Source organism: Stegostoma tigrinum, unplaced genomic scaffold (assembly GCF_030684315.1).
Source record: "Stegostoma tigrinum isolate sSteTig4 unplaced genomic scaffold, sSteTig4.hap1 scaffold_63, whole genome shotgun sequence".
Taxonomy (NCBI): Eukaryota; Metazoa; Chordata; class Chondrichthyes; order Orectolobiformes; family Stegostomatidae; genus Stegostoma; species Stegostoma tigrinum.
The window spans coordinates 85,424-104,505 of record NW_026728568.1 but is presented as its reverse complement, the minus strand read 5'-3'; the positions used below and the strand labels follow the sequence as shown (position 1 = coordinate 104,505).

The 19,082-nt window shown below is 49.9% G+C and overlaps 1 protein-coding gene across 10 annotated transcripts in view; it reads left to right on the top strand.

Moving 5' to 3' along the window:
- LOC132209041 (dystrophin-related protein 2-like) overlaps positions 1–19,082 on the top strand; it is a 156,928-nt gene that overhangs the window by 96,185 nt on the left and 41,661 nt on the right. The window contains exons 10-11 of one of the 10 annotated variants that reach the window (XR_009445114.1): positions 2,633–2,838; positions 3,342–4,050. The exons of 8 other annotated variants lie outside the window; for them this stretch is intronic. The gene's annotated coding sequence lies outside the window, so the exon portion shown is untranslated. One more of the 10 variants, XR_009445113.1, reaches the window with a different exon arrangement.

Below are 19,082 nucleotides of genomic sequence, written 5' to 3'. Positions count from 1 at the left end.
TGGTCGACCCATCGTCTCAGCCTGCTCCTGCCCCACCGAACTCATTTCCACCTATCTGGACTCCATTTTCTCCCCTTTGGTCCAGGAACTCCCTACCTACGTCCGTGACACCACCCACGCCCTCCACCTCCTCCAGGACTTCCAATTCCCTGGCCCCCAACACCTCATATTCACCATGCATGTCCAGTCCCTATACACCTGCATTCCGCATGCAGATGGCCTCCAGGCCCTCCGCTTCTTCCTGTCCCGCAGGCCCGACCAGTCCCCCTCCACCGACACCCTCATCGGCCTAGCCGAACTCGTCCTCACCCTCAACAACTTCTCTTTTGACTCCTCCCACTTCCTACAGACTAAGGGGGTGGCCATGGGCACCCGCATGGGCCTCAGCTATGCCTGCCTCTTTGTAGGTTACGTGGACCAGTCCCTCTTCCGCACCTACACAGGCCCCAAATCCCACCTCTTCCTCCGGTACATTGATGACTGTATCGGCGCCGCCTCTTGCTCCCCAGAGGAGCTCGAACAGTTTATCCACTTCACCAACACCTTCCACCCCAACCTTCAGTTCACCTGGGCCATCTCCAGCACATCCCTCACCTTCCTGGATCTCTCAGTCTCCATCTCAGGCAACCAGCTTGTAACTGATGTCCATTTCAAGCCCACTGACTCCCACAGCTACCTAGAATACACCTCCTCCCACCCACCCTCCTGCAAAAATTCCATCCCCTATTCCCAATTCCTCCGCCTCCACCGCATCTGCTCCCACGATGAGGCATTCCACTCCTGCACATCCTAGATGTCCAAGTTCTTCAAGGACCGCAGCTTTCCCCCCACAGTGATCGAGAACGCCCTTGACCGCGTCTCCCGTATTTCCCGCAACACATCCCTCACACCCTGCCTCCGCCACAACCGCCCAAAGAGGATCCCCCTCGTTCTCACACACCACCCCACCAACCTCCGGATACAACGCATCATCCTCCGACACTTGCGCCATCTACAATCCGACCCCACCACCCAAGACATTTTTCCATCCCCACCCCTGTCTGCTTTCCGGAGAGACCACTCTCTCCGTGACTCCCTTGTTCGCTCCACACTCCCCTCCAACCCCACCACACCCAGCACCTTCCCCTGCAACCGCACGAAATGCTACACTTGCCCCCACACCCCCTCCCTCACCCCTATCCCAGGCCCCATGATGACATTCCACATGAAACAGAGGTTCGCCTGCACATCTGCCAATGTGGTATACTGCATCCACTGTACCCGGTGTGGCTACCTCTACATTGGGGAAACCAAGCGGAGGCTTGGAGACCGCTTTGCAGAACACGTCCGCTCAGTTCGCAACGAACAACTGCACCTCCCAGTTGCAAACCATTTCCACTCCCCCTCCCATTCTCTTGATGACATGTCCATCATGGGCCTCCTGCAGTGCCACAATGATGCCACCCGAAGGTTGCAGGAACAGCAACTCATATTCCGCCTGGGAACCCTGCAGCCTAATGGTATCAATGTGGACTTCACAAGCTTCAAAATCTCCCCTTCCCCCACCGCATCCCTAAACCAGCCCAGTTCTTCCCCTCCCCCCACTGCACCACACAACCAGCCCAGCTCTTCCGCTCCACCCACTGCATCCCAAAACCAGTCCAACCTGTCTCTGCCTCCCTAACCTGTTCTTCCTCTCACCCATCCCTTCCACCCACCCCAAACCGCACCCCCATCTACCTACTAACCTCATCCCACCTCCTTGACCTGTCCATCTTCCCTGGACTGACCTATCCCCTCCCCACCTCCCCACCTATACTCTCTCCACCTATCTTCTTTTCTCTCCATCTTCGGTCCGCCTCCCCCTCTCTCCCTATTTATTCCAGTTCCCTCACCCCCATCCCCCTCTCTGATGAAGGGTCTAGGCCCGAAACGTCAGCTTTTGTGCTCCTGAGATGCTGCTTGGCCTGCTGTGTTCATCCAGCCTCACATTTTATTATCTTGGATTCTCCAGCATCTGCAGTTCCTATTATCTCTGAAAGTACAAAATCCCGCTGTTTTTGTTCTCAATTCATGGTTTAATTTTGCAATCAGTGTCGTAAGCAGCAGATTAGTTCAGTCCTTGTGAAATTGAAGGCAATGCAACACTTTAATTGGTCACTTTTTAACATGGTCGGTTCTCAGACTGAGGAAATGGTGAATGTTGTTGATCTTTAATGCAATATAATGGAGGAGAGAAAAATCTGGACTACAGAGCCCACAGGAAGAAAATTATAATCTGTCAGTGCTGCCTCCATTAGAACAATGCCAAGTTAATCCCCATCCCCATATCGAACAATAGAAGTTTCCTGCATATCAGAACATACCCATTGAGTGGGGAACTGATGAATAATGCAGGAGCACCATCGGATTGAAATACTTTTATTCTCAGGATTTCAGAACGTGCTGGGATTTTTATTGCAAGCAATACTTGTGATGGAATATTCTTTTAATGTCAAAGTGCTGCAACAGTTTGGAAGAACCAATATTAAATGGATATTATTGCAGATAATATATGTGAATGAAATAAAATTGTTTGCTTAAGGTATTTTGTAATTCTAATTGAATGTCGCATTTTTGCATCTCAGTTGTCTTCTGTTTCTTATTTTTACAGAGCAGGTATTGTCCTGGTCACTTGTAATGCTGCCAATTCAAGATTAACTACATGGATGGTCTCTATCGGTTGCTTAATCACCAATGTCAGTTTGCAATCCTGAATCCAATATTGTCACTTCATCTTTCAGTTCTGTTGATAAGCAAAGTTTGAGATCAACAGCTTTCAGTTTACTATCTGGAAGTCAATCAGTGCAGATTTTGATGGTAAACCAGCGTTCTGTATGTAAAACTGCCTTGTTTAATTAGATTAGTTAGTTGAGATTCATTTTCGTGAAATGAATCCTAACTAAGCTTCATCTCTTCCTCATTCTGAACACATGCTATGTCATGCAATGGCTATTCAATTTTGCATTGGTGCCGGTTCAAACCATGTGTATTCCAACTACGGATTGATACAGATGAAATAGTACCATTTCCTTGTTAGTACCATTCTCGCCGTACAGTGTTTTGGCATTTCATTACGTTTCTGTGTACAGTTCTGAACCAGCCCCCTTGCCCCTGAGCTTGCCAAATGTCTCAATGTTGTCATGACATTGTCAAAGAATTCATTTCTTGGTAGATTCAGAGATAAATTAATGTAACCTAGTATGTGTTAATGCCTCTGCTGTAATCGGGCGAAATACTCAGGCCATTGTCTTAATTTTTCTCTCTTGTATTTATGTTGACCATGCCATTTGCTCCACTTACTGGGATTGGACTTGTTACAGAAGTGCTGAACGTCAACTTGCCAAATACAATTGGCTAAACAGTATGAGGCCAATCAGTCTCTTGAAACACTTTTGCTGTGCAATCAACATTCCAACATTATTTGACAATGAAAAATTACATACGTGCTTCAGAAGATTAGATTTGAAACAGAGATTTGTGAATATGAATGGAGCTATATATGTCTCCATCTCGGGCACCAACCTCAAGTCCACCTGGACTATCTCCAACACCTCCCTCACCTTCCTGGACCCCTCTATCTCCATCTCGGGCAACCACCTCGAAACTGATATCCATTTCAAGCCCACCGACTCCCACAGCGACCTAGGATACACCTCCTCCCACCCACCTTCCTGCAAAAATTACATCCCCTATTCCCAATTCCTTTGCCTTCGCCACATCTGCTCCCAGGACGAGGCATTCCATTCCCGTACACCTCGGATGTCCTCATTTTTCAAGGACCGCAACTCCCCCCAACCCATCCCACACCCCCGCAACCCCTCGCAGTGGTCAAGAACGCCCTCGACCGTGTCTCTCTCATTTCCTGTGACTCAACTCTCACACCCCGTCCCCGCAATAACCACCAAAAGAGAACCCCCTCATCCTCACATACCACCCTCCCAACCTCTGCCTACAATGTATCATCCTCTGACATTTCCACCATCTGCAATCTGACCTCACCACCAAAGACATTTTTCCTCCGACCATTGTCTACTTTCTGGAGAGACCACTCTCTCCATGAATCCCATGTCCGCTCCACACTCCCTTCCAACCCCACCACGCCCGGCATTTTCCCTGCAACCACAGGAAGTGCAACATGTGCCCCCACACCTCCTCCCTCACCCCCATCCAGGACCCAAGAAGACTTTCCACATCAAGCAGATGTTCAACTGCATATCTACCAATGTGGTATACTGCATCCGCTGGACCCATTGTGGACTCCTCAACATCGGGGAAACCAAGGAGAGACTTAGGTGTTCTGCAAAGCAGTCCCTATGCTCGGTTCACAACAAACAACTGCGCCTCCGAGTCGTGAACAATTTCAACTTCCCCTCCTATTCCTTAGACGACATGTCCATCCTGGGCCCCCTGCAGTGCCACAACAATGCCACCCGAAGGTTGCAGGAACAGCAACTCATATTCTGCTTGGGAACCCTGCAGCCCAAAGGTATCAATGCGGATTTCACAAGCTTCAAAATCTCCCCTCCCCCTACTGCATCCCAAAACAAGCCCAACTCGTCCCCGCCTCCCTCACCTGTTCTTCCTCTCACCTACCCCTTCCTCCCACCTCAAGCCACACCCCCATTTCCTACCTACTAACCTCACCTCTTGACCTGTCTGTCTTCCCCGGACTGACCTATCCCCTCCCTCCCTCGCCAACCTAACCTATCCCCTCCCTCCCTCCCCAACCTAACCTATCCCCTCCCTCCCTCCCCAACCTAACCTATCCCTTCCCTCCCTCCCCAACCTAACCTATCCCTTCCCTCCCGCCCCCCCCTCCCCTCCCTCTCCCCCTCCCTCCCCTCCCTCTCCCCCTCCCCCCCCTCCCTCTCCCCCTCCTCCCCTCCCTCTCCCCCTCCCCCCCGACCTCCCCCTCCCTCCCCCCCCACCTCCCCCTCCCCACCTCCCCCTCCCTCCCTCCCTCCCTCCCCCCCTCCCCCCCTCCCTCCCTCCCTCCCTCCCCCTCCCCCTCCCTCCCTCCCTCCCCCCACCTCCCCCTCCCTCCCCCCGACCTCCCCCTCCCTCCCCCCCCACCTCCCCCTCCCCACCTCCCCCTCCCTCCCTCCCTCCCCCCACCTCCCCCTCCCTCCCTCCCTCCCCCCACCTCCCCCTCCCTCCCTCCCTCCCCCCACCTCCCCCTCCCTCCCTCCCCCTCCCCCTCCCTCCCTCCCTCCCCCCACCTCCCCCTCCCTCCCCCCACCTCCCCCTCCCTCCCTCCCCCCACCTCCCCCTCCCTCCCTCCCCCCACCTCCCCCTCCCTCCCTCCCTCCCCTCCCCCCCCTCCCCCCCCTTCCCCCCCTCCCCCCCCTTCCCCCCCTCCCTCCACGTCCCCCTCCCTCCCTCCCTCCCCTCCCCCTCCCTCCCCCCCCTTCCCCCCCTCCCTCCCCCCACCTCCCCCTCCCTCCCCCCACCTCCCCCTCCCTCCCCCCACCTCCCCCTCCCTCCCTCCCTCCCCCCACCTCCCCCTCCCTCCCCCCACCTCCCCCTCCCTCCCTCTCTCCCCCCACCTCCCCCCACCTCCCCCCCTCCCCCCACCTCCCCCTCCCTCCCTCCCCCTCCCCCTCCCCCTCCCTCCCTCCCCCTCCCCCTCCCTCCCTCCCTCCCCCCACCTCCCCCTCCCTCCCTCCCCCCACCTCCCCCTCCCCCCCTCCCCCTCCATCCCCTCCCCCCCCTCCCTCCCTCCCTCCCCCCACCTCCCCCTCCCTCCCTCCCCCCACCTCCCCCTCCCTCCCTCCCTCCCCCCACCTCCCCCTCCCTCCCTCCCTCCCCCCACCTCCCCCTCCCTCCCTCCCTCCCCCCACCTCCCCTTCCCTCCCTCCCTCCCCCCACCTCCCCCCACCTCCCCCCCTCCCTCCCTCCCCCCCCTTCCTCCCCCCCCTTCCTCCCCCCCTTCCCTCCCCCCCCTCCCCCCCCTTCCCTCCCCCCCTTCCCTCCCCCCCCTTCCCCCCTCCCTCCCCCCCCTTCCCCCCTCCCTCCCCCCCCTTCCCCCCTCCCTCCCCACCCCTTCCCCCCTCCCTCCCCCCCGCCTTCCCTCCCTCCCCCCCTTCCCCTCCCCCCCACCTCCCCCCCTCCCCCTCCCCCTCCCCCCACCACCTCCCCCTCCCTCCCCCCCACCTCCCCCTCCCTCCCTCCCCCCCCACCTCCCCCTCCCTCCCCCCCCACCTCCCCCTCCCTCCCTCCCCCCCCACCTCCCCCTCCCCCCCCACCTCCCCCTCCCTCCCTCCCTCCCCCCCACCTCCCCCTCCCCCCCCCCCACCTCACCCTTCCCCCCCCACCTCCCCCTCCCTCCCTCCCCCCCCCACCTCCCCCTCCCTCCCTCCCCCCCCTTCCCCCCCCCCCACCTCCCCCTCCCTCCCTCCCCCCCCTTCCCCCCCCCCACCTCCCCCTCCCTCCCTCCCCCCCTTCCCCCCCTCCCTCCCCCCTCCCTCCCCCCTCCCTCCCCCCTCCCTCCCCCCTCCCTCCCCCCTCCCTCCCCCCTCCCTCCCTCCCCCCTCCCTCTCCCCTCCCTCCCCCCTTCCTCCCCCCCTTCCTCCCCCCCTTCCTCCCCCCCTTCCTCCCCCCTTCCTTCCCCCCTTCCTTCCCCCCTTCCTTCCCCCCTTCCTTCCCCCCTTCCTCCCCCCTTCCTCCCCCCCTCCCTCCCCCCCTCCCTCCCCCCCTCCCTCCCCCCCACCTCCCCCCCCACCTCCCCCCCTCCCTCCCCCCCTCCCTCCCCCCCACCTCCCCCTCCCCCCCCACCTCCCCCTCCCTCCCTCCCCCCCACCTCCCCCTCCCTCCCTCCCTCCCCCCCTCCTCCCTCCCCCCCTCCCCCTCCCTCCCTCCCCCCCTCCCTCCCCCCCTCCCTCCCCCCCTCCCTCCCCCCCTTCCTCCCCCCCTTCCTCCCCCCCCTCCCTCCCCCCCTTCCTTCCCCCCTCCCTCCCCCCCCCCCTTCCTCCCTCCCTCCCCCCACCTCCCCCTCCCTCCCTCCCTCCCCCCACCTCCCCTTCCCTCCCTCCCCCCACCTCCCCCCCTCCCCCCACCTCCCCCCCCCCTACCTCCCCCCCCTCCCCCCCCCCTACCTCCCCCCCCTCCCCCCCCTTCCCCCCCTCCCCCCCTCCCTCCCTCCCCCCCTCCCCCACCTTCCTCCCCCCCTTCCCTCCCCCCCTCCCTCCCCCCCTTCCCCCCCTCCCTCCCCCCCCCGCCTTCCCTCCCTCCCCCCCTCCCCCTCCCTCCCCCCCCTCCCCCTCCCCCCACCTCCCCCTCCCTCCCCCTCCCTCCCTCACCCCCCCACCTCCCCCTCCCTCCCTCCCTCCCCCCCCCCCACCTCCCCCTCCCTCCCTCCCCCCCCACCTCCCTCCCCCCCCACCTCCCCCTCCCCCCCCACCTCCCCCTCCCTCCCCCCCCACCTCCCCCTCCCCCCCACCTCCCCCTCCCTCCCTCCCCCCCCACCTCCCCCTCCCTCCCTCCCCCCCCACCTCCCCCTCCCCCCCCACCTCCCCCTCCCCCCCCACCTCCCCCTCCCTCCCTCCCCCCCCACCTCCCCCTCCCTCCCTCCCCCCCACCTCCCCCTCCCTCCCCCCCACCTCCCCCTCCCCCCCCACCTCCCCCTCCCTCCCCCTTCCCCCCCTCCCCCCCCCTCCCTCCCCCCCCTTCCTCCCCCCCCTTCCTCCCCCCTCCCTCCCCCTCTTCCTTCCCCCCTCCCTCCCCCCCCTTCCTCCCCCCCTCCCTCCCCCCCCCACCTCCCCCCCTCCCCACCCACCTCCCCCTCCCTCCCTCCCCCCCACCTCCCCCTCCTCCCCCTCCCTCCCTCCCCCCCCACCTCCCCCTCCCTCCCTCCCCCCACCTCCCCCTCCCTCCCTCCCCCCACCTCCCCCTCCCTCCCTCCCCCCCCACCTCCCCCTCCCCCCCCCACCTCCCCCTCCCTCCCTCCCCCCCACCTCCCCCTCCCCCCCCACCTCCCCCTCCCCCCCCACCTCCCCCTCCCTCCCTCCCCCTCCCTCCCTCCCCCCCCTCCCTCCCCCCCCTCCCTCCCCCCCCTCCCTCCCCCCCCTCCCTCCCCCCCCTCCCTCCCCCCCCTCCCTCCCCCCCCTCCCTCCCCCCCCTTCCTCCCCCCCCTTCCTCCCCCCCCTTCCTCCCCCCCCTTCCTCCCCCCCCTTCCTCCCCCCCTCCCTCCCTCCCTCCACCCCCACCTCCCCCTCCCTCCCTCCCCCCCCACCTCCCTCCCCCCCCACCTCCCCCCCCACCTCCCCCCCCCCCATGTGGCAATTGAGCCCTCTGTTGGAGGGGATCACTCTGCATCACAAACCAACCGTTCAGCCAACTGAATTTGAATAGAGTTTAGGATTGGAGAGCAATCCATGCAATTGTATTTTTTTTAATGAATGTTTCTCACTGGCAAACTTTTAAAAACCAGCTCAGCCATACAGGCGAGATCAGTTCCTGATCTCAGCTGAATTTTTTGATCTCAGGTGGGTCAGCATTAGGAGTTCAGTGATTGGAATGAATTCTCATGAATTTAGCGAGAGAGATATTACACGTGAATAGATCAATGTTTTGAAAAGCGGATGAGATATGAGCAAAAGTTTTTAATTGATGTGGAAGACCAGCCACAATCATCATCAACGGTGGAGCAGGCTTGAGCGGCCATGCAACATTGTGCTGCCGCTGTTTGACTTGTTCTGTGAAGAGGAAGGAAAATGGTCAAAGTTTCAAAAATGCTGAAGACCACATCATTCTACAACCTCAAAATTTGATTGTGTTCAGCATATTATCACTACTGGTACCCTTAAATCCTGGTCTATCATCTCAGCAACTCTACTCTGCCCAAAAGCTGGTTACTTGTGAAATTTTTGAAGAATCTTCCCAAGTCTGAAAATCATTTTTTCTTTTTGTAGAATCAGAGTTGGCGTGTGGAAGGAGGTCTCCTGGCATTTCATAGCTCTTTGAAATAACTCCCCAATTCGTCCCCCTCTGCTGTGCACTGACTTCAACCACTTTCTAATCTCTTTAATGGATGGGAACTTTTGAAGGCATCCGGAATGAGTATTAATGATCCCAGAATACCACTGAGCCTTATTAAGTTGTTAGTTCTGATCAAGAGCTTGATCAAAGAGGATTCTTTTAAAAAGTGCCTTAAAAGAGGAAAGGTACAGAGGCTAAGAGGTGGAGGAAGTCTCTTCTTGGGTTTGAAGCCTACACAATTAAATGTTTGGCAACCAGTAGTGGGCCATTTAAAATCAAGAGTGGGCAAGAGGGCTTAATTAGATGAGTGCAGATATCCTGAAGTATGGTTGGACTGGTGGAGATTACCAAAATAGCGATAGGCAGAGCCAAGGAACAATTTGGAAACAAAAATGAGAATTTAATAAAATTACTGTTAATACTATCAGTTAGGTAGCAAGTACAGAGAATAGGATTTGGTTCAAGATGAGACTCGGGCAGTGGAGTTTTAGACGACCTCAAGTGTTCAATGGGCAAATGTGGAACTCTAGCAGGGAATGCATTGGACTTGTCACGTCCGGAAGTGAAGTAGTTCTAGTTGAAGGTTTCACTGCTAATGAGGCAAGACAAGAGACAGCTTTAGGGATTGCATGAATGTGTGGTCGGACGTTCATCATGGGATAAACAAGATGCCAAGGTTGTGCTGAGACAAGCGTAACATTACATTGTTGCCAAGGGGGAGTAATGCAGTCAGTAGGTAGTGAATAGAGATTGGTGTGGGGACCACAAGCAGTGGTCTTCCCAGTTTTAAATTGTTGTCTCTACATAGTTCCGCAACTTTATGTTCTGTTCAAAGAGCATGACTGACGAGAACGCAGAAGTTAGCCATTTGTTTACTTGTCAATATATCTTGATTTTTCCATCATGTTCTCCAATTATTTCCAAAACCTGTGCAGTGTACTAAGTGAACCATTCAAACCTTAAAAGGAAATGTTAAAATTGTGGAATAGAAAGTTAAATTTATTTTATTGAAAATTTAAATAAATTACATGAAGGTTTGACCAAGACTGAAAGGAATTAGATGGAACACCAGATGAATAAAACAAGCAGTAGTAAGGTGGTATTAGCTGGATGTTCCTGAAGAAAGAGAACACAGCCAACCTTTCTTCCATCAGGGAGATTAATTGTGTGGTGTCAGACACATTCGATTAAATCATTCCTTCTGTCTTTACTGTCTGACTGTACTATGGTTGTAATATTTCCTTTTTTAAAGGCTCAAGGTTCGACATACTTCTCATTTTATAAATTTTAAGAAGCTGGCTAATTATCAAGTCATGGTAGGATTGAAAACACATTCTATAACTGTTTGAAGTCAGAAGTCACATGACACCAGCTTGTCATCCAACAGGTTCATTTGAAATCTCACAAGCTTTTGGAGTGCGCCCCTCCATCAGGTGCAGTTAGTGAGATGACCACACAGACACACAGCTTATAAGCAGAGAGATCAAAAGATCATAGAATTGGCCTGAGTGGAGTGTCAGATAATAACTCTATGCAGGCGTCCAAGAGTGTTATAGGCAAGGAGAGTGTTTATACAGTCAATATCAGTGCTGTGCTGTCATGATAATCTGGCAGCGCAACAGGCATGTACAAAAGGTGACATCTCAGGTCAGACTCTGACTTGTAGTTGAGAGGCTTGTGTTCAGAATCTGTCTCAGAGTTTTAACCTTTATTTCAAAAGCAGGAATTTACAAGATGCCACACTGACTGACTGTAACTACAAGTTGTGTGCTTTTTCAACAAAATATCTGCAAATAAACAAACATCCTGGATGAAGACTTATTATCTGACACTCCACTCTCACCAGTTGTATGATCTTTTGATCTGTCTGCTTATAAATTGTGTGTCTGTGTGTTTTCCTCTCTGACCGCACGTGATGAAGGGACTGCATTCCAAAAGCTTGTGTGATTTCAAATAAACCTGTCAGATTATAACCTGATGCCATGTGACTTCTGACTTTGTCCATCCTAGTCCAACACCAGCACCTCCACATTATAAGTGTTTGGAACCAAGTCAGTGCAACAGGCATAGGTCGAACATTTGACTTTGGAAGGATGCCTCGTGTCGACAAATTCATTAATAACAAAGGATTTCTCCATTATGCCATCTTTCGTAACATGCTGCGTCTCACAGTCATAATGAAAGGATGCCCACTTCAATTTAGCAGCGCCAAGAACAGTTATGGACATTTTTAGCATGGGAGGAGGCCATTCAGCCTATTTTATCTGTACCAGCTCTCTCCCAGAGCAGCAAAATTAATCCTTTTCTCAAACTCATGCCACATATTTCACAGGATTGAAATATATAGGTACATAGTTAAGAGATTTTAACATCAAGTGAGCAGTTCTCGCACTTCACCTTGTCACTAAAAATTGAAAACGTGACTTACAAAGAGTGAGTCTTTATTTTGTTCTGTTGTGATGATGAAGAAGATGCAAGACAAAGTGTTGGAACTGGCCTCTGGAACTTAGAAACTTTTAAATGTGTTTATAAAATGAATTCTGTGCGCATTTACTAAAAGCAGTTTTATGGAAGGAAAAGGTACTAAAGAAGATTTGGTGTATTGCACTTGATGCTATTATACTCCAACCTGTGAAAACAGAACTCTACGACTGTGAGTGTTGAGTTCTGAGAGGGTGCTATCTTGTTTGAATTTACATTGCTAAGACTAGACCTATTTTCCCAACAGCAAAATTGGTAATCCAGCAAGAAATGGATATTGGTTTCTCGCATTTGTTGGCTGTAAGTGTCTGTATAAAGTTTGAGTCCAGTTTCCTTATATACAGGTGCTTAACCTGCTTATACAGTTTGAACATTTGTTGTGCCCATGAAAGTTTTTTGAATGGTTTCACCTCCAGTTTTTTTCTTTATACATATTTGGTATTTTTTTCAGGGTAAGGACTGCCTGCAAAATCTGAGATTGGGTTTTGAAAGACATCAGCTTTTATTTTGGAGATAATGGTAACTGTAGATGCTGGAGAATGCGAGATAACAACGTGTGGAGCTGGATGAACACAGCAGGCCAAGCAGCATCTCACGAGCACAAAAGCTGACGTTTCGGACCTCGACCCTTCATCAGAAAAGGGGGAGGGAGAGAGGGTTCTGAAATAAGTAGGGAGAGAGGGGGAGGCGGATCGAAGATGGATGGAGGAGAAGATAGGTGGAGAGGAGAGCATGGGTGGGGAGGTAGGGAGGGGATAGGTCAGTCTGGGGAGGCCGGACAGGTCAAGGGGGCGGGATGAGGTTAGTAGGTAGGAAATGGGGGTGCAGCATGAGGTGGGAGAGGGGAATAGGTGAGAGGAAGAATAGGTTAGGGAGGCGGGGACGAGCTGGGCTGATTTTGGGATGCAATGGGAGGACCGGAGATTTTGAAGCTTGTGAAATCCACATAGATACCATTGGGCTGCAAGTTTCCCAAGTGGACTATGAGTTGCTGTTCCTGCAACCTTCGGGTGGCATCATTATGGCACTGCAGGAGGCCCAGGATGGGCATGTCCTCTAAGGATTGGGAGGAGGAGTTGAAATGGTTCAATACTGGGAGGTGCAGTTGTTTATTGCAAACTGAGCATAGGTGTTCTGTAAAGCGGTCCCCAAGCCTCCGCATCGTTTCCCCAATGTAGAGGAAGCCACAACGGGTACAGCGGATGTTTTGGATATTTCTGAAGCATTGATTTTCATTCAAAGTTGGTTGGATTTTGCTGAAGCAATAGACATAACTCACTATGACGTAGACCATGTCAGAGATAACGTTTCGAGTCCTTTGACCCTTCCTCAGAACTCACTCTTCACTGATGCTGCCAGACCGGCTGAGCTTTCCCAGCAACTTCTGTTTTTGTTCCTGATTTACAGTGCCCACAGTTCTTTTGTTTTTATGACACAGACGTAGCATGATGCTGCATTCTCCAACTTCCATGCCTTTTTGTAATATAATATTGTCCTTTTAGTACAGAAGTGGCTTTTTTTTTGTTTGTTTTAACTTCTGCACATACTTTCTTTGCAGGTTAAAAGTCTGTGCCTTTTCAGTTCACTGCAGTGCTGCATAATGAAGACTTTCAACATTCTTATTTTAAAAAAGTAGAAAATCAGTGTTGTTTGTTTTCCAAAATGTGATGTGCAAGTGCAACACTTAACAGTGTGTTCATCAAACTATTGTTTCCTTTGATCTTTGTATTGCAGAAATTTCTAGAATCATTTCATATATATTTTCCTTGATATATTTTAGCAGCTTTCCTGGAGCAAGTCTGTTTTCCTTAGGATGAGACTAGTTTCAGACATACTCCCTTTATTATGAGATTTGATTGGGGTAAAGCGAGGAGGATTTTTATTCACTGAGACACACATGACTATATATTTAAAGCATTGGAAAATGCATCCTGTTCGGACTGTCATGTTATCTGGTGTTTGTACCAGGCTTTCTGATGAAGTGCAAATGATTAAGGATGCTAATGGATGCTATATGTTATTACAAGAGGAAATAAACATACAAGTAAGGATTTTGTGCCACAGTTATACATAGCATTGAAGCCATACCTCAATTATGGCATATAATATAAGTTGCCTCATTTAAGGAGGCAGTTCAGATTTAGGTTTACTAGAACAATACTTGCAATTAATGGGTTGTCTTATGAAGTAAGATCAGAAGGACTGGGAAGGATGAGAAGGACCTCCTCTCTACCTATCGTCTCTTCTCTCCATCTTCGGTCGGCCTCCCCCTCTCTCCCTATTTATTCCAGTTCCCTCTCCCCATCCCCCTCTCTGATGAAGAGTCTAGGCCCGAAACATCAGCTTTTGTGCTCCTGAGATGCTGCTTGGCCTGCTGTGTTCATCCAGCTCCACACTTGGTGATCTTAGAAGGACTGGGCTTGTTTTTGCTGAAGTTGAGAAGAGGAAGGAGGTGATTTCCTTGAAGTATATTTGATTCTGAATGGTCTTCACAAGGAATATGTAGAAGGATTTTTCCTATACTTTGGCGAGCGCAGAACTAGGGACACTTATGCAAAATTTGACGTTGCCACTTAAGGACAGATGAGCAGAGCATTTTTTTCTCTGATAGTTGTATGACATTGGAACTAGCTGCCTCCTAAGATGATAGAGTTGGGGTCATTGAATATTTTAAGGTGGATTTAGATTCTGGTAAGGCAGGGAAAAGGCCTCTATTAGTTGGAGTCATACCAAGCACAAAAGAAAAGGTTTGTGGTTGTTAGACATAGTCGTCTCACCTCCAGGACAACTCTGTAGGAGTTCCTCAGGGCAGTGTCCAGTGCCCAAACATCTATGCTGCTTCAGCATCCTTCTATAAAGTCAGAAGTGGGGATGTTTGCTGATGACTGCACAATGTTCAGTACCATTTCCAACTCCCTCGATAATAAAGCAGTCCATGTTCAAATGCAGCAAGACCAATATATTATCCAGGCTTAGGCTGTTACAGTGCGAGGTAACATTTGCACCACACAAGTGCCAAGCAATGGTCATCTCCAACAAGGGAGATTTTAGCCATCATCTCTTGACATTTAATGCTGCTACCATCGCCGACTCCCCTACCATCAACATCACGGGTGTTGGTGTTGACCAGAAACTGAACAAGATCAGCCACATAAATACTATGGATTCAAGAACAGGCCACCCTGTTGTGTGCAGGTGATTTTCATCACTCCATTTTTAACAAGATTTAACTGGAAATTTGGGATTTGTCATATTTCTGAAGAGTCGAACGGCAGCATGCTTTTCTTTTCGTTAATTCTTTGTAATTTATTGCATTTAAAACTCCTATTGCCAGAAAACGAAATTATGTGGCTGAGCGACTTCTTTCGAATGTCTTGTGAGAAGTGCCATTCAAAGGTTACACATTGTTACCTTGTGATCAGTTTGGATCAGTCGGGCAGGAAATAAGATGAGGCTGGGGGTGGGAAGATTTTGAAGCAGGTACTTCAGGGAAAGTAGCCTCTCCCTCCAGTCAAACCCTCCAACCCTGGCAATGTTCTTGTAAATCTTTTCTGAACCCTTTCAAGTTTCATGACAACTTTCCTATAGCAAGGAAGCCTGAATCGAATGCAGTATTCCAAAAATGGCCTAACCAATGTCCTTTGTAGCTGCAACGTGACTTCCTAACTTCTATATTGAGTGCTGTGACCAACAAAAGCAAGCATATTAAACACCTACTTCACTACCTGCAACTCCACTTTGAAGGAACTCTGAAACTGCACCCCAAGTTTGTTTGGCGACACTGCTGAGGACCTTACCTTTAAGTGTATAAGTTCTGCCCTGATTTGCCCACCAAAACCTAAAACCCTTTTCACATTAAACCTAATTGTCTGCTATTTGCTTGGTGGTATGTATAAAAAGGGAAGAGTTTATGCTTGTTCAGGCAACCCACACCCGACATTCAGAGGTTGTTTTCCTAATGGCTTGAATTGGAACTGCTTAACAGAATGAGTTTTGGGATGCCTCAGGATGTCTTTATATATGCTGTGCATCAGGCAGGTGTCAAATTGTAATTTCACATACAGTTCTGCATACAGATAGCATAACGTAAGAAAGAAGAACAGGACTAAGTAGAATTATCCTTCAAAGCCTTGTTGAGTTGATTTGTCCTGTTTTGTTACTTCTACATTTATTAAATCCACTTTTTTTAAAGCATTCTTTCACAGGATGAGGGCACTGCTGGCAAGGCTAACATTTGTTGCCCGTCCAGGAATGGCTTGGTGGGCCATTTTGGAAGTCAGTAGAGAGTCAGCCATATTCCTGTGAATTTGAAGTCATATACCAGAATTGCTAAGGAAAGCAGATTCTCTTCCCTAAAGAATACATTAGTGAATTCAGTTTTCTGTTACAAGAATCTATGATAGTTTCATCGTCACTGTTACTTTTAACTCGAGATCTTTATTAATTAAATGTCATTTCCAGCAGATGCTTTTGTATTTTATATTTCATATTAGGATTTTAGTTTTAACTTAATTTCTTATTAACATTTCATCATTAATTTCAGGATGTTTCTCAGATTTTGTATACTTCCTCTCCATGAGGCTTTTAAAGAAGAAATTGCCCCAGTCAAACAAGAAGTCAAAATATTAAATGATCTGGCCAGTCAGTTATCTCCACTTATGTCTCTTTATCTCCAAAGATTTCTCACCAACTTGATGACCTAAATATGAGGTGGAAATTCATACAGGTAACAATGAAAACATTTTCAAAGCCAGCCAATCTGTTGTAGAATGTACAAATGAAAGCGTGTACAAATAATTTGGCTTCAAACATATGAGCAAGATAAAGAACCCTTTCAATTGAAGCAAGCAATTAATATTTTATTATCATGGTTTATGAAGTTATTCAATTTTATAATATTTCTTTTTCAAAAATACAATGTTCTGGTCTGTAGTCTGCACTTTAGAATGGAGTCGCAAAACAAAATCCAAATAGTGAGAGATGTGAGCATCCAAACCACAGTCTGAAATGGTTCAGGACTGGAACAATTTGAATATATTCATGATGAAGCTGCAGGTAGCAGATATTTTTCCCAATCCATCTAAAAGAATTTGGAATTGGACCATTGTGATAACTGCGGTACACTTCAGTATTATGTATTGTTTCATATATTTTAAGTCCCTGAGGAAGACAAACTTGAATGAATTACAACAAAGATATACTTGATGCATTGAAGGGAAGAATGACACAAAATTGTATGAACTGCATGTATTTCTTCCAATTGAGCAGATTTTCATTGATGTCAGCAAAGTAGTACATGAAAATTTCCTTTATCCCAAAAGTCTCATGAAATGTTTTACTGAGCAAATTATTTCAGTCTCGTTCTGTGGCAGTAACTCGCTTGGCCATGTAGCACAGTAAAACTCCTTATCGGTTCTAGAAAGCAGACAAAAACATAAGAAATAGCACCAGGATCTGGATGTTCTTCCTCTCGACCCTGCCTCACCGTCCGATAAGAACATGGCTGACCTGCCCAGGACTCAACTCCTCTTCCATCCCAACTTCTCAGAGCGCTCAACTTCTCTATTTCAAAAATCTTATCGACCACCTTGTTTAAATACTTTCAGTGATCTACCTTTCACAATTCTCTTGTATTCTAAACAATCGCTACCTGCTGAGAGAAGAAATTCCTTTGCATCTCCGGTTTCAATAAATGTTCCCTTCTTCTGTAACTATGTTGCTGAGTTTGAGATTTCCACACTAATGGAAACATTGTCTACACATCTAGCCTGTCAAGCCCCCTCAAAATTTTGTGTTTCAGTAAGATCACCCCTCATTCTTCTAAACTTGAATGAATAAAGACCTTCTGTGCAACCATTCTTGATAAATCATGATCCGATGAATCAGCCCAGTGAGTCTCTTTGGAACTGCTTCCCATGGCTGTGTATCCTTTCTTGTATTTCTCCAAGTGTGACCTCCTCAATAGCCTGATCAGTTGCAAAAAAGCTTCCCCATTTTTGAACTAAAACCTCCTTCCAATAAAGGCCAAAATTCCATTTGCCTTCTTAATTACTTGAATTACCATCGTCATGGCTCACCTCAAATCCAACCTACAAAAGTGCTTTGATCCTTTGCAATTCACCTCCCACTGCAACAGGTCTCCAGTTGGTACCGTCTCCCTGGCCTGACAGTCATCCCTGGAATGTCTGGATAACAAGGATACCTACATCAGGCTTATTGATCGGAGCTCCACCCTCCACACTAATTCCAAACAATCTCCTCTGAATCGGAGACCTAGGCCTCAGCATCCCTCTCTGTAACAGGATTCTTGACTTCCTCACCCAGAGACCGCAAACAGTAAGGATAGGTGACAACACTTCCTCCACCGTAAGCCTCAACACCGGTGCCCAGCAAAGCTGCGTACTCAGGCCCCTACTCTAGACTCTTTATGCAGTCATGACTTGTTGCCCCCAACTCCATTCACAATTGTGCTGATGACGCTTCCATTGTAGGTCGGACCTCAAACAACAATAAGTCAGATTACAGGAAAAGAAATTGAGTGCTTGCTGGCATGATGGAAAAATAACAATCTGTCCATCAACATAAGCAAAATGAAGGAGCTGGTCATTGATTTCAGGAAGCTTCTGTCTGCAGCAATGGATATCAGTTTGAATAAGCGTACAAATAGATTTAAGAACAGCCTCTTACCTGTTGTGACTTTTGAACGGACCTCTCAAATGTTAATTCTGATCTTTCTCTCTCTCTCTCAGCATCTTCTCTGTGGCTGTAACACTATTCTGCACGTTGTACGGTGTGATTTGCCTATACAGCATGCAAATCAACACTTTTCACAGTATTTCAGTACATGTGACAGCAAAAAAGCAATCAGTCACCTGCATGCTAGTATGTGTTTCATGGACTAGAGCATCCAAGTCCCCTACCGTGCATTTTTTTAAGAGTCCTCCTCTATTTAAGGAAGAGTCTATCTTTTGATTCTTCCTACCAAAGTGTACTTTCCTACATTAAACTCGATCTGCCAACTTTTTTCTGACTTGCTCGACCTGTCTATCCCCTTGCAGATTCTTTATGTCCTCATGACAACATTCCCTTACTCTATTTTTGTAGCATCAGCAAATTTGGATGGATTTATGCCTTGTCCCTTCCTCTAAGTTATGAATGTAGATAGTAAATAATTGTAGTTCTAGGACTGATCCCTGTGGCACTCCACCAGTTATGGCTTTCTGGCCTGATAAAGATGGTGGTTAGAAAATAATTGGCTGAACCACTGAAATGAAAAATGTGTAAAAATATGCACTTTCATTGTTTGTGAAATACTTAAATCAGATTGTAGATAATAAAATATAAATATTACAGTCGTTCTTGATGAATACAGTTTATCATTGAGCTTTATGAAAATTCTGAATATAGTTCATGATTTATGATAGCATCAGTTTTCATGCATCTTTATCTGAGAATTCAGATTTGTTTTGTCAAAAATTGTGCTGTACCACACATGATATTTGCTAAATCTGTCCTGTCCCAGCAGTTCAACTTGTTCAGTTTTGAGATAACTTTTGTAAGGACCCCACAGTTGAGCTACCTTGCGTTGATAGCTCACGACACAC